Here is a 17,156-nt window from a genome sequence, read left to right on the forward strand (position 1 = left end):
TAAAACAGGAGATGTGTTAAGATGTTCAGGCACCGAATAGATAACTTTTGCAAGGAATCAGGTCTGCATTCATAGCTCGGGGTGAGCAGCTATAGCATGGTAACTGTTTGTCAGTATATGTATCAGAGCTATAAATTATCTGATACGTGCATTGTATTTGTAATGTTCGCCTTTTGGCGTTTTCTGGTCTGACACTGGTGAGACTAGGCCATTAAGAAAGCTGTCCCTGGTGTAGACCAATCCATTTCAAAGAATGCATATATTAGCAGAGCATGTTTGTTTGCATGTTAACCAGAAATACGTGTGCTTAATGCAGACCTGATTCCTTGTAAAAGGTATCCGTTTGGTGTTTGAACATCTTAACATCTGTATTATTGCCAGAAAGGAAAAAACATATTCTTGTTTTTCATACTTTGATGCTTGCAAAAAGGTCCCATGATAGAGAATGGAATAAACGACATAAGAGATTGGTGCCAGCAAGATGTGTACTACTTGATCACATTGGCACAATAAGTGGAAACAAATGACGAAATGTGCATTGGACACCCACTCTGGGCTATCTGTCCATGGATCATGATGATTATTATGACTGACCATCAGCTGGTATCCGTATCCAACACAAAGGGCAGAGAGAAATTCGGGTATTTAAGGGGAGGTGTGTAGCGCGACAAACACGGCCTCCTCCTTCTCCCCCATCGAAATCTCTGGCCCTGAGCCGTGAGCGTGTGGAGCGGCTTAGCGATCGTCGCAAACTTGGGGATGAACCAGCGATAGTATGATGCAAACCCGACTAAACTGTGGACTTCATTCACCGACGTGGGGGTTGGCCATGTGCGCATGCACGCAGATTTGTCGGGATCCGTGGTTATCCCAAACTCGCTAAAAATGTGGCCCAAATACCGCACCAACGTTTTCAAGAGATGACACTTCTGCGGTTTGAATTCATGGTTGGCCACCCGCACCTTAACGAACACCGACCACAACCGCTGCAGGTGCTCCTGGAACGTGCACCCGAACACAATCACATTGTCCAAATAAATGAGGCACGTGTCCCATTGAAGACCTGCCAAGACCAATTTCATAAGCCGCTGAAACGTGGGCGGAGCGGAGTGAAGACCCATCGGGAGACAGTTAAATTGGAACAACCCCTGTGGTGTCCATAACCCGGTTTTAGGTTTGGACCCATCATCCAAGGGCAACTGCCAAAACCTCGACAGCAAGTCGAGGGTGGAGAAAAAACGTGCACCTGACAAGTCGTCCAAGGAGTCATCCATCCGGGGGAGCAGGTACGCGTCCACTACGGAAACTTTATTTAATTAATGAAAATCGCCGCAAAAACACAAACTCCCATCTCACTTTTAACCAGGAAAATAGGAGCCCTCTATGGACTGGTGGAAGGGGAGATAATGTAGGTGGCCAACATTTGGTCGACTGCCTGGTGAACATGGTCATTTTCCTTGGGACTGAGCCTATACGAATTTTGACATATTGGGGCAGCATCACCCATTTCAATACGGTGTTGGAATAGTGACGTGCAGCTAATATTATATTTCCCTTGACGAGAATTTTCCACACACAACGCGTCCATCCAAGCCCCATCTGATATGCCTCCCCGCTCCACCACGGCAACAACCTCTGCATCCCCTTTGCAGGCCTCCTCACAGCGCACGACTTTCGCGTGGGGCAAAACTGTACCCACTTGGACCACCGCGGCTCCCAGCCCGATGTTCAGCACTTGCAAAATGGGCTCCTGGTCCCCCCTTACTATAGCTTGAGCCCCCACAAACGTGAGACCCCGAATCGCCCTGTTAGAAGGGGTTAAAAGGACCCCTTTAATGGTATCTGCACAGTCAAGGTGCTTCCGCAACCGCAAGAGCACCAACATCTGAGCACCTGGAGGAACCGTAACAGTTTCATTCCCCAGGGCCTGAACCGTGGTGTCAAACCTGTTTAACCAAGTTGGGGACTTCAAAAAGGCCAACCACCATCCCGACAGCAATTCAATACAACCTTGATTGACCATAATCTTAAGGGGCATTCTCCCGAGAAAATCGGTGCTCAAAAAACAGGTCACAGCCAATGTCTTAGAAACTAACACTAGTCTTGTCAACTCAATGTCCCCAACGCAGACTTTCACCAATATTTGGCCTATAATACCCAAACCCAATATTTGGCCTATAATACCCAAACTCGCGGTGGCACATGCACTATTTACCGGGTTAAGACAACAGGACCTCGGTGGCAAGGACTTAAAAATAAGCTCAAAAATCATACTTGCTGACGCTCCTGCATCGATCAGCACCCTCAGTTCTACCCCCTGTTTGAATACTGTTTGGTTCTTTCGGTAAAGTCACATAGGTATAAAATAAAATAAATCACGACGTTTCTGGTGCAACCCAAGCGTCCGTCATCAGGTGCTGATGCAGACTGTTTAAAAAGGTTTGAAATGGGTGTAGTCCAAGGGTCATAAATAAGTGGCTGGGTCTAGTGATGTTAATGTAAAAAATTAGCATGTAACTGGGTACGGAAGTGGCTATGTTAATGTGAGAGATTAGCATGAAATAACAGCTGACATAGGCAGGTAGGATGGAAACATCACAGTCAGTTACCTGGTTAATAATGTCCTTCCAATGATTGCTCAGATTGTACCCATCATCTCGGTTGAAGTTGTGTCTGTGTTTATATATCTGGATGGTTTCATGAACAAATCTCTGAAGGTAGCCGGTAGGTTTGCGGAGTACCTCCGTCGTGGAAAAATCAATTTCGCGTGAGCCCACAGCGTTAAAACAATGATTGGCAATGGCCGATATATTGGTCCTACCGTGTTTCAGATCTGCTTGTGTTCACGAATGCGGTCCGAGGTATATGTCGTTTCGTTTCCCCAATGTAACTGCTTCCACAACCACAAATCAGTTTGTAGATATCAGGGTACTGCATGGCAGGAATCACATCCTTTACAGATGGGATTAAATCACGGATTTTGTGTACTGTGTTGAAACGAACCTGGATCCTGTATTTGTTCAAGATTTTGGAAATATTTTTGGTAACGCCTGCTATGTATAGCAAAGTGATGGTTTTGGTTGGCTCCTCAGAAGGTTGTCTCCCCATGGCTGGGGAGGCAGCTTTGCGGATTGTACGGTCCGAGTATCCGTTCATCCTGAGGGCTTGGTGTACGTGCTCCAACTCACTAGCTAGGTGGTGCTGGTCGGAGATGCAACGGGCCTTATGTTGTAGTGTTTTGATGAGGGAATTCTTCTAGGCTGAATGGTGGTGAGAGTCAGGCTTTAAATAGGCATACGTGTGGGCGACTTTCCTGTCGACCGAATGTCCCAACGAGCCATCAGGTCTCTTCTCGATCAAAACATCCAGGAATGGTAGCTTACCATCCTTTTCCACTTCCATGGTGAATTTGATAGACGGGTGTACGGAATTTATGTGGTTGAGTAAATTAGTTCAGTGCTGGCAGGCCATGTGGCCAGATGACGAATGTGTCATCTACGTATCTCTTCCACAAGGAAGGACGCAGGGTGGATGTCTGGATGGCATCTGTTTCAAATTTCTCCATGAAAACATTCGCCACCATTGGTGATAAGGGAGAACCCATTGGGGTACCCTCATTTTGTTTGTAGAATGTACAATCCCAGGTGAAATATCTGTTAGTAAGACAGTGCCTTACCAGAGTTGGTACATCTGGATTCAGTTCTTGTTGGACCAAGTCTTCAGTGATTGCAATGGTGTCAAGTACAGGTACATTGGTGAACAGAGAGACTACATCGAAACTGACCAGCAAATCATCCAGAGACAGTGAGATGTATTTGATTAGAGAAAGCAAGTGAGCTGAGTTAAGTACAGCTGAGGTGGACTTGCCCGTGAAAGAAAGCAGGGTCTCAGACAGAAATTGGGCCAGTTTGTAAGTGGGTGAGTTAATTGTGGAGACGATAGGACGGAGCGGGGTACCTACTTCGTGGATTTTTGGAAGGCCATAAAGTCTGGGTGGTCTAGCAGCCGAAAGTTTTAGAGAGCGCTGCTTAGTCTGATCGATTAGAGAAGTCGATTTAGTGATGATATTGTTGGTTTTCGTGGCTAGGCAGTTAGTGGGATCTCTGTTGATTTTAGTATAGCTGCTATCATTAAGAAGGTCCTGAATGTTGTTGTTGTAAGTGGTTTTATCCATGATGACAGTGGCATTGCCCTTGTCGGCTGAGAGGATGACAATGTCATCTCTGTTTTTTTTAATTTAGAGCGTTCAAAACGTTCGTCCTTGCTGATGTTGCTAATGGGTTTCTTAGCGTTTTTGAGGATAGCAGCAATTTCAGATCTAGCAACGTCTGCCGGGATGTGTCCCAAGCCTTTGAGGGCTATGATGACCTGGGCGATTATATCATACACTGGGGATATGTTTGGGGGTGACTGCGAAATGCAACCCTTTAGCTAGTACCGATTTTAGGCTGTCGAAAATTGGGATGTTACTCTGATTGATGACAATCTTGTTAACATCTAACTTTCATTGTGTGGCTCTGGCTTCTTTTTTGACAGGAGGTTGAATTTAGTGATCAAGTTAACTTTACATTTGGTTGACATTCAAGTAGCAGAAGAGACTGTCATGTTATCTACATGGTCCCAATCAGAAGTGGACATTTTATCCGCTAATTTTAAGTGTGATTGTAAGCGTCTTGTCTAAACAATCGTATTCTCTCTGAGATTAGCGATAGGCTAGCTTTGAACAAGATCCGTTTAGCGTTAGAAGAAGTGACAGCAGCAGATGGAGGTACTCTGCAAACCTAACGGCTACCTTCAGAGATTTGTTCATGAAGCCATCCAGATATATAAACACAGACACAACTTCAAACAAGATGATGGGTACAATCTACGCAACCATTGGAAGGATGTTATTAACCAGGTAAAGTCTTAACTGACTATGATGTTTCCATCCTACCTGTCTATGTCAGCTGTTATATCATGCTAATCTCTCACATTAACATAGCCACTTCCGTGTCCAGTTACATGCTAATTCCTCACATTAACATCATGCTAATCTCTCACATTATCATAGCTACTTCCGTGTCCAGTTACATGCTAATTTCTCACATTAACATCACTAGACCCAGCCACTTATTTATGACCCTTGGGCTACAACCATTTCAAACCTTTTAAAACAGTCTACATCAGCAGCAGACCATGCTTTCCCACCTGATGACGGACGCTTGTGTTGCGCCCGAAACGTCGTGATCTATTTTATTTTATACCTACGTGACTTTACCGAAAGAACCAAAGAGTATGGATTCCTGCAGTCACGAAAGCTTCAAATAAAGATTGAACCCCTGTATGAACCCGACCATAAAAGATGATCCCGCCGCCACGACATGGTGCGCCAACGCGTTCCACTGCCCCGCGCCCCACTGCCACCCATTCCCCGCCGAAGTCCGCTGCTTGCGAGCCGTGACACGATAAGGGATGACAGTGTGCAGACCTGATGTGCTCGATAAGGGAGATTCATGAAGTGACATTAGGCGGCTGAGTGTCTGATGCATCGCGACTTGCCTGCGGTCCCGAGGAAGGTGGACCTGCAGCGCCAGCTCCTCCGTGTTGTCCGAGAATCCCATGCAGGCAGCCATCCTGGGCCACCACTGCAAGCTGACGTGGGCCTGGATGCAGCGGGCCACCTTCAGGGACAACAGGTCGTCCTCTTTTGTGATGGGGAGAAAGATGCCCAGCTCCTGGGCCAGTGACAGCAGTCTCTCCAGCGCCAAGGAATCCAGCAATGTCTGCTCCATCCGTGGGAATGCTGCATGGCCAAAGGCCAGTAATGCACTGCGGAAGGCGAGAGGTGTCTTCACAGCACAAATCTTCGACGCGCGTTGGATGGCGGGTCAAAAATAGCGGCCATCTGAGCACATGCCCAAGGCAGTATTACTCAGTCTGCTGCGGGGATGACCTCGAATGCCGCCAGGGAGCCATCATCCAGCGCCATAGGGCAAAGCTTGCAAGTTCCTCTTAATTCGACCACCCAACCAGGGCGCAAGATACATTGAAGCAACGCTGGAAAGCCGTCCATTCGCCCCCGCGGCCACGAACTCCTTGATGATAGGCAGCCGCTTCTGTAGACATGGCACCTCCACAAGAGACGCTGATGGTGACTCAAATTTGGCTGGATACATTTCCCGCTCGGGCGGCAAAATGGCGGCCGCCCGCGCGGGCAGGAGCTCCGTCGTTTCTTACGGTGGCATTGTGGCGACGGTCGAGCTGCCCGCCCGCTGCCCCCATGCTGCAGCATCTCTGACAGGCGTCGCGGATCCGAGCTGGATCACTAGCTCCACTGCAATAGAGAGCAGGCCCGCGAGACTTCTGGTGTGGTCGCACCACCCCTCTCCGACCGGCGGTAGCAAGGGGTTGACGTCCCTCTTCTGCTGCTCTGCCGGGATCATCGCCTCGGGATGTATCACCGGAGTCCCCGATTCTGGGGATGTCAAGAGGGATCACATCCCTGTCGTCCTCGTCTCCCGAGGATACTATCGGCGGGTTCTTCCTCTTGGCCCACTTTGACATGACGAATATATTTATTTTCTTGATTTTCTTTTAAACTTCTGACGCCAAAAGTAGTGACTGAATCGGAGGCACTAAGAGTTGGAGGCACTGTTTATTAACACGCACCAACTACGTTTCCCAGCACGACTGGAATCCCACTCAAAACCCCTCTTATACTGTCAGCGTGGCCTCGCTCCGCCCCCGGCCAGAACCTACCCGCGGGTTCCTGGTGTGTCCCTTCCGTGACCTTTCCCCTAATTCTCCCTCGAGTGTATCACCTGGCCTGCTGCTGTCACGGCTGCTGTAAGCTGCAAATCCCTTTCCCCACCCGCAGCCAGCGCTATGCTGCTACATAGCTAATTCTACGTCACTACACATGTATTTTTTTAGTTGTTATGTTTGCCGTTTTCGCTTAGGAAATCGGCCTCGTGGTTAGTTATTTCATTATATTTTCGAGTGTTAATAACTTGTTTATTGTTTTCGGCGTCTGTTCTGATTAGCCTATGTAGATCTCAAGCCTGCTTTCGACTCTGTCGACCGCAGAGCTATTTGGCTGCTCCTCACAAGTATTAGATTACCGCAGAAGATCGTGGAGTAAGACAAGGCTGCACAATTGCCCCGAACCTGTTCTTTGCCCCACTGGACTGGATACTACAACGCACGGTCCACAAAGGCACGCTGTGAGTAACCCTAGGCAACGAGGCATTCACCGACCTGCACTATGCAAATGATGGTGCTTTACCAACTGAAATGATTGAAGTTTTACTCCTAGCCCTGGAGATGATGCATAGTGAAACCCTCTTATTTGGCCTGGAAATAAACTGGTCTAAAACAAAAATACAGACCACCGATGAGCACCCCCACAACTTGGCTGAAGTGCAATTCAACAATGTTGAATTGGTAAAATCGTTCAACTATCTCGGCTGCACTATGCAAGCAGTGAGGTTGAAATTAAAATACAAATCTCAATTGCGCGCAAGCGTATGAAACAGCTCGACTGACACATCTGGCATTCCAGTATTACAACAGCAACAAAAAATCGCCTATATAATACATACATCATTCCCATACTACTGTATGGCTCAGAGACATGGTCAATGACGGCGTCCCTGAGCAGGAAGCTGGATGCCTTCCACCAGTGGTCCCTGCGACGGATACTCCCACATTAACTTCAGTGAACACGACGAATGCCGAGGTCCGCCTTCGCACGAGATGCCCTGCAGTGCATGAAATGGTCAGAGCCAAAAGACTTATGCTCTTCTGACACGTTGCCCGGCCAGACGCATCAACAGGTGTTGTTTGAGATGCGTGTGGAATGCGGTTTTGCAGTTAGGTGACGAAGCAGAGTGCTGGACTGCCTATTGTGGGTGAGTGTTCGTGAAGATGGCTGTAGTATCATCACTGACGATTGTGTTCCCAATAGGAACAGCAATATTCGGAATTAACATGAGACAAATACACTACAACACTAAACCTGAAGTGCAATTGATTTATTTCATCACTAAAACTGAATTTACACGATACACATTTCACATTTAGTAGCTCATTTGTATTTAAACTTTTATATTTTTTTTAAATAAAGAATGTTCACATTTAAGGTTCGAAGAAATGCATGGAAGAAGGTACCTGCTTGGAATTACACAATAAATTATTTCCCACCAATCACAACACTAAACCGCCGCCTTTCGATTTCCCGTGGCAGGTACCTCCGTCTGGAACGCAGCCAGCATCACGCTGAAAGACTCACAGCAGTGTTTAATCTGCACCTTCTCTTAAGAGACACTTAAGATAAAGTGACACTCCTTAGGCTTGTTTTCGAGTGACATTGAGCTCATGACTCCGTGCATGTCGTGTCACTGGTCATGTATGGCTATGAAATATCGTACGCATTATAAATTGCATAATTATTATTATGAAATTTTACTTAAAACTTTCGTGACTGCAGGAATTAATATTATTTTTGTTCTTTCGGTAAAGTCACGTAGATAGAAACATAATGATAAGAAAATAAAGTGACTAAAAATACAATAAAAAGAATAATAAAGCAAAAAGCACTAATGTAGACTGTAACCTGGTTCTTAATCCGAGTGAATGTACTGGCCGTCTATAATGTAGACTGTAGCCTGGTTCTTAATCGGAGTGAGTGTGCTGGCAGTCTATAATGTAGATTGTAACCTGGTTATTAAGTTTCGTGAGTGTACTGGCAGTCAATACTGTAGACACTACATTATAGCTTAAAAACCATGAATACAGCCTACATTATAGACTGCCAGTACACACACCAAACTTAATAACCAGGCTACAGTCTACATTATAGACGGCCAGTACATTCACTCGGATTTAGAACCAGGTTACAGTCTACATTAGTGTTTTTTGTTTTATTATTATTTTTATTTTATTTTTAGTCACTTTATTTTTTTATTATTATTTTTCTATCTACGTGACTTTACCGAAATAACCAAATAATATGATTATGAAAACACCTGAACCGTTTTGATTCAACAAATCTTGCAACCAAACACACGCCATGTTTTCAACAGCTTTATCAATGACTCGTGATTGATTTTATTGAAGTAGATTACCTAATGATCTGACCAAATCTGTGTCATTATGAACCCTCCACCACCCAACACAGCCATAGAAGTAAAGCTTTGCACAAACATGGTTGTGCCTGGCCCCCTATCCTAGTTCCGCACGAGATTCGTCATGGCCGCCAGCAGGGCTAGAATCAATCCTGTGAAAAGGAGGCGAGGAGCTGCGGTGTCTCCACCGTTGCACAGGTTTCCCTTGCAGCAGTAGCTCGTGTAGAATTCAGAGGACACCTCGCGGCACGTACTGAGGCAGCCCTGCGTGATATGAACACCAATAACTAAGGGGAGGTTGAGGGGGAAATGAGAAAGCAGTGGTATATTTGTCATAGAGGCAGCAATAGAACCATTACTCTTCAAATATCGAAAAACAGCAGGTAATGTAAATGTTTTCTTCTGATAGATCGATGTTTTAATTCTGATTCATCGATGTTTTAATAATAATCTGTATTTATAGAGTGCCATTATATCACAAGGTTCAAGGCTCGCACGGTTGTCTATGTATGGTGCAAAATAATTTCAAAATAGATACTGTGCATACGAAGCATTTCACACATGGCAAGATCCAAATTTACAAATACAAATATGTTTAAAACACAAAATAAAATGAAAGAGAAGGGAAAATTAATAAAACAGTAAAATAGCTATGAGATGCCAGAATAAAATCATAAGGTTAAAATATAGAAAGAGGTCTTAATCCTGAACACAAACATCAACCTTGTCAATCTATATTTGAACTTTTCGTGACTTCATGGATCCATACTCTTTGGTTCTATCGGTAAAGTCACGTCGGTATAAAATAAAATAAATGTAATCACGACGTTTCGGGCCGGACGCTTGTGTTGCGCCAAAAACGTCGTGATTTAATTTATTTTATTTTATACCTACGTGACTTTACCGAAAGAACCAAAGAGTATGTATCAAACTTGTCACCGATGTTTTGACATCGGTGATCCTTCCGGTAACATCAGATCATCGACGTTTTTCGTATGTTTTTGTTTTTAACGTAACAAAATGCAACACTTTTAAACCCTGATCACTAACTCAATAAGAGGAACGATTCATCAGAGGATGATATCTAGGAGTTGGAGGTTGTGCACAGAAGTGATAGCGGCTAATATCTTTCTGGGTCATCAATTTGCCCGGTTTGAGTGTAACAATGACTATCACCTCTTGCCTTGCTTTTGGAGTGCATTCGCATTTCCCAGCTTTTGGGGTACACATTTTTTAACCATTGGCTAAACCCTTCTTGACTTAATCTATGCTGATTTGAAACTTTCGTGACTGCAGGAATCCATACTCTTTGGTTATTTCGGTAAAGTCACGTAGGTAAAAATAACATAAAATTAAACAAATCACCACGTTTCATTATTCGCAAAGCTGTTTCTCCAACCATGGAGAAACAATCTCCTGAGAATCCAATCAAAACCATCACTTTACCATACATAGCAGGTGTTACCAAAACGATTTCCAAAATCTTAAACAAACACAAGATCCAGGTCCGATTCAATACAGTACACAAAATCGGTGATCTAATCCCATCTGTGGAGGGCATTCCTGAAATGCAATACCCTGGAGTCTACAAACTAAGTTGTACCTGCGGTAGCAGTTGCATTAGGGAAACGAAACGAAATGTCTCGGACCGTGTTCGCGAACACAAGGCACATCTGAAACACGGCAAAACCAATACCTTAGCCGTAGCTGAACATTGTTATAACGCTGTGGGCTCGCATGATATTGTGTTTTCCGAGACCAAGGTACTCTGTAAACCTTTGGGCTACTATCAAAGGTTTGTTCATGAAGCCAACCAGATATATAAACATAGACAAAACTTCAACCGAGAAGATGGATACAAATTGAACAATCATTGGAAGGATGTTATCAACCAGGTCATGCCTTAACTTGTTGTTGTTGTTGTTTCCATCATTACCTGCTGGTTTACTGTTACCCCCCCCCAGCCTCGCGTCCTCTATCTGTTCTTCCACCACCTTCCCACTTCTAGCCCCGCCCACTCCCCCCCCAGCATCACGTCCTCTTCCCCGAGCGCTCACGCGGCCCCCCTCCCCTTACCCCACACCCCCCTCTTTCTCTCTCCCCCCTTGCCTCCTCCCCCCTCTCTTAACCAAAACCTCTTGTCACGGCAGCTCTCCAGTAGACTTCAGCATTTTCTTGCTGTGGTTGTCCCACCTGATGAAGATCGCTTGTGTTGCGATCGAAACGTCGTAATTTGTTTTATTTTATTTCTATCTATGTGACTTTACCGAATGAACCAAAGAGTATGTATTCATCTGTGCTGATGGCAGTGGGGTGTTGTCGAGGAAATTAGGAAATTGTCTGGTGTAGTTTATGGTGTTTCTCTCCTTTGGTGCTTTTGTCAAGTGGACCTTTAGTGGATCCAAGATCTATCTACCGATGTCGTAGAAGAGCCCAGGCATGGCAACTGAAGTGTGTAAAGTCCAATCCTTTAACACACTCAATCTACTGCTGGCGTCTGGCTGAGTCTGGAGACTAGAGCAGGGCCTTAACAACCTGGTTGTGCATGTCGGAGCAGATACTGCATCTCCTTTGCCCTGTATGTAGTTACTTATTATTGGAAGCCACGGGGGATACTCCTCTAAGTGGTCGAGGCAAGGAGGCCAACGAATTGGCAACAGCTTTTCGGTGTTGCAAGGATTCAGATCGCTATGTTTTCAACAGCTTCCCAATAGCAGTCTCAGTTGGCTTTGGCCAGGTTCCAACATGGGATTTGTTTCCATACAATCAGAGGCATGTCAATGTCGACATGTGTGTTGATGGGCCAAGGTTGGCTGTTGGGAAAGTTGAAGAGTATTTTGCAGGATGCATGAAACCTGTTTTCACTTTTATCTTTCAAAAATATGGTATGTATGTTGAACTTCCTTCACACTGTACGCAGCCAGCTGTGTGTGGTGCCACGACCACGGAGCAACTCCGCAAGCACCGTGATTGTCCACTACCCCCCACCCTGAGCACACGCACACACGCAGCACATGCACCCACATAGTGTCCTGGCAGGGGATTGCCTGGCACATCGGGTTTTAATCTGAAGGGCCCCTAGAGGGAAAGTCCCACGGTTTCCCGGTGCCAGGAGATTGGCTGACCCTCGCAGGAAAGGTTACATTGTGATGCCCCAAAAATTGGTTTAAAATTGTATGGGCACAGAAATAAAGGTTCCCTGGGCCAACCGCAATGAGTTACTCATAGCATTGGGGGGGGACGGAGGGCAGAATATTAAGCAAGAAAAGCGCAAGCGCCCTTCCAGACAATGAAAAATGAGGGACAATGGGTGGCCGGCGACTGCCGCTGTGGACTATAGGAAGGACGCTGTAACAGGAGGGCAGTAACCACAGGTAAGTGCACGATTGGCTACACAGTACAATGGCACCCCGGGCCTTTGAAGTTAAGGAAATAAAAAGAAGAGCCCGGGACGATTTTGGACTCTTGTCTTCAACCTCTGGGCCGTCAAGACTCACTGCCGTCCTGCCTCCTTGAGTCGCTCGCAGCATCCGTGTGATGCCAGTGAGTGCTGCTACGAGGCAGTGATAGGAAAAGGTTTTCTCTCGTCCTTTTCCCTCCGACTCTCAGAGCGTCTGTGTGACGCCACGAGTACAGCTCCGAGGTATGTGGTAGGAAGTTTGAGTGACTGGGTTTGTAGGCTGAATTCGGCTAAGTTCTTCTAACGAAATATTCCCCCCAGGTAGTGTGTATTTGCGCCGTTAATAAACTTTAGTACAGAGTATCAGTGCAGTGTGATTTCTGTGTGTGGGTGAAACCTCGGCGTGGTGTTGGTAATTTGAGTGTGTGTGTGAGGCACCCGTGTATTAAAAACATAAACGGCCGCCGACGCTCGCGCACCCGTGCAGCCGTGCCGTGTAAGTATTAGGGCAGGGGCGGGGTGAGTTAAAACCTGCTCGCCAATCCTCGCGCGTGTTTACGCGTGCGTGGGTGTAAAATAAGCGCCTGCAAGGGCGCGCATGGTTATGCGCGTGTGTTGGAAATAAGCGCCTGCAGGGGCGTGTGCGTTCACGCCACCGCATTCGCTTTTGAGGCGGTGTATGCAGGAGTGTGCAGGATAACCCCGGGTGGTGGTGAGCCACCCAGTTAGCTATGTCCCTCAGAGAGGGCGCTGGCGCAGGGGGGGCGATCACCCGATCGACGGGGGCCCGGCAAGAGGCGGCCGACAAGGGGGAGGAGGGAGTGGAGGGGGTGGACGTCATACCCCACTCGCCCAGCGGGGGCAGGGGGGCAGGCATCGGCACCCACACGTGCTCATCGGGGGTGTGGGGGAAGGAACAGTTGCACGTTTTGTATATTAAGCTGATCTGAGTCGAAAACGCCGTAATGACATATGTGTGAAGATATTTCAAGTTGGGTCCCTCAAAAAAAGGCAGTGCGAGACAACGTGTATTGCTGCAACAATGGTAAGGTCCAGGTTGTAGTCACATTTCCCGTGAACAAAGTGGAAAGTTGCTCACCGTATGGGATCAAAGCCAAGTTTTAGATCTTCTGAGGACATCCAGTCTGTGAGGTCTTTGCAGTCGGTTTAATTTACTTCATAGCCTCACATAGTCTGGTGGATATTAAAGTCACCATTTTAACACGTAGGCTATCGCGACCAATATCATCCATAAGAGGTTTTTAGGTTAGATCGTGTAAATATATAAATGTGTCGTTAAAACCTGCCACCACCCGATACAGCCCACTAGTAAAGGTTGTCACGTAAACAGAACATGCCAATTCGTCACTAGGACAGCACACCAGTGTGTTGGAGAGCCAATCCACAACATTTACAAACTGAGTACGACGTTTCGCCAGTAATTACAACTAGCTTCATCAGGCGACAGCCAGATTTACTTCCTGTTTCGTTCCTTATATAGAGGCGTAGATGTGTTTCTAACTTTACTATATTTGTTTTTATCATTCATTCTTACCTGATGATGATTGCTTGTGTTGCAATCGAAATGTGGTATTCTATTACTATTTGATTTGATTTTCTAAGTGACTTTACCGAAAGAACCAAAGAGTAATACATGCAGTCACGAAAGCTTCGAATCTAGTTTGAAACAAATACAGCCCTACATTGGTAGGACCTCTTCGTTCATTAAAAACTCTGAACATATCGTAAATATAATTAAAGATATTAAGCTTAATCCTAATAATATTCTCGTAAGTTTTAATGTGACCTCTCTGTTCATGAGGGTTCCGGTCAATGAGTCAATTAAATTGCTCGACACTCTGGTAATGAACAACGGTTTAGCCAAATATACTTCAAGACTAGCTGAACAGTGTCTAAAGAACACTTACTTCTTGTGGCAAGATGACTTCTATAAATAAAAGGAAGGAGCAGCAATGGGCTCTCCTTTGTCTCCTGTGATAGCGAATTTGTACATGGAAGATTTTGAAACAAAAGCAATAGCTTCAAGTACACTAAAACCATCTGCTTCGTTTAGATATGTGGATGACACATTGTTGGTCTGGCCACACGGCAAAGATACAGTGAATGCATTTCTAAATCATCTCAACTCGCAAAACCCATCCATCCATGGAAGTGGAAGCTGACAGAACTCTACTATTTCTGGCCTATCTGAATGCAGAGTCACACCATCACCCCGCACATAAATCTGCTCTTACCAAGACGCTCATTCATAGAGCAAAGAAAGTGTCAGATGGTGACAGTCTGAGAAGTGAAATTCAACATGTTAAAGAAGCGCTGCAAATGAACGGTTGCAATTATGCACAAATCAACAGGGCATTGAATACCAAAACCAAATTCAAAAACAAGACCATTAAAGCTGACCAATTAATTAAAACGATAAAAATACCGTACATTGAGGGAGTAACTGATCAAATAGCCAGATGTTTGTAAAACAAAACATCCAAGTCAGATTTTGAACGGTAAATAAAATACAGAATTTAATATCTGGTACAAAAGATGTATTTCCGAAGCTATCAACAGAAGGTGTGTACAGGATTAACTGCACGTGTGGTAAATGTTATGTTAGGCAAACAAGACGAATGATCAGCACGAGACTAACAGAACATCTGAAAAATATTAAATTCTCCCAAATGCAACTGCCAGCAGTAGCAGAACACGCGTGCCAACAAGGACACTCAATTAATTTTGTTGACGTTTGATGCAAAACTAGCTACTATTGGCCAATACTAATTAGAGAATCTATAGAAATTGAAATCAAAATAACTTTAACCGTTAAAATAGCTACCGTCTCAGTGCTGCGTGGAAGCGCATAATCAAATAATACATTATTTAAATGCATGCCTACAAAGGGCAGCATACTTCAATAGGGATTACCGTTGATAGGGCTATTTTAATAAACACAATAGACAGGAAGGACAAGTTCAAAGGGCTCGCATAATGTGCATGCATAATGTACGTTGCCTCAGTAATCCCCACCCCCCCATCATTGTGCAAGAACAAAACGGTAAAACTTCTCCAGAAATCTGGCTGTCGCCTGATGAAGCTAGTTGTAATTATTGCCAAAACGTTGTACTCAGTTTCCAAATGTTGTTGCTTGGCTCTCCAACACACCGGTGTGCTGTACTAGTGAAGAATTGGCATGTTCTGTTCACGTGACAACCCTAACTAGTTGGCTGTGTAGGGTGGTGGCGGGTTTTAACGACACATTTATTAATGTACGCGATATAAGTCAAAAACCTCTATTATTAAAGTCACTATTGCATACGGCTGGGATTGGTGCATTTGGTAGCATTGGATGTGACCATTTTGAAGCAGGCCCTTTGTACCTGTTGGTAATGTGCAACTCCCCCTATCTTGATGGAGGTGGCTTCTTTAATGGGGGGAAAATACATCAGAATCCGTGACGGTGTTTTTCACACGTGTGGCCAGACCACATTTCAGGTGGTAGTGGCTCGTCGTGAAGTTGTTTCCATGGATACAATAGGATCAGTATATATGTACCTGGCAATGACGTTTGGAGAGGGACCAGTTTCTTTTAGTTTTTTTTTCATATCAAACAGATTAAAGATAGGAGGACAATGGTTATTTCGGTTAAGTCACGTAGAAATAAAATAAAATAAATAATCGAATACACGACGTTTCGATTGCAACACAAGCAACCGTCATCAGGTGTGAAAGAATCCAAACTCGGAGAGAGACACATACACAGAGAGAGAGACACAGAGAGAGAGACAAACACACAGAGACAGACACACACAGAGAAAGAGACACATGGGTGAGAGGCACATAGAGAAACACACGCAGAGAGAGACACACACAGAGACACACAGAGAAACAACGCCTTTGTAACGAGACATTATATAGAGAGGGGGGGGGCAGAGAAATAAGCAAGTCAATGAGAGTGGCAGGGGGAGAGAAATTGTAAGTTTGAATAAATAGTAAACGGCAGGGGGAGAGAAATGTTAAGTTTGAGAAAATAAACCTAGTAAACTTAGAAATGTAATGCAATGCAACACAGAGATTCGGCTAACACAACAGTTAACACATTACCTGGTTGATTACGTTCTTCCCAAAATTGCTAAATTTGAAGTTAAATCTGAGTTGTGTGGAAATCCTCCCCGTCGAGGGGGTTCAAAATTGATTTGAAGCTTTCGGGACTGCAGGAATTACTCTTTGGTTCTTTCAGTAAAGTCACGTAGAAATAAAATACAATAAATAATATAATACACGACGTTTAGATTGCAAGACAAGCAACCGCCATCCGGTGTGAAAGAATGCAAGCTCGGATAGAGACATATATAGAGAGAGAGCCAAACACAGACAGAGAGAGACGCACACACAGAGAGAGAGAGAGAGACACAGAAAGAGAGAGACAAACACAGACACGGAGAGAGAAACACAGAGAGAGAGAGACACAGAGAGAGAGACATCAAGGGGTTGGCATGGGAAACTATTACTTTTGATTACAGCATTACATGTTGGACGACAGGGCGGTGGCACAGTGGTCACACTTGTGCCTCACAGTAAAGAGGACCTGGGTTAGATTTCCCCAATGTAACTGGTATTAAGCAAGCATGCCAATGCAGAAA

This window comes from Lampetra fluviatilis, chromosome 76 (genome assembly GCF_964198595.1).
Source record: "Lampetra fluviatilis chromosome 76, kcLamFluv1.1, whole genome shotgun sequence".
Classification (NCBI taxonomy): domain Eukaryota; kingdom Metazoa; phylum Chordata; class Hyperoartia; order Petromyzontiformes; family Petromyzontidae; genus Lampetra; species Lampetra fluviatilis.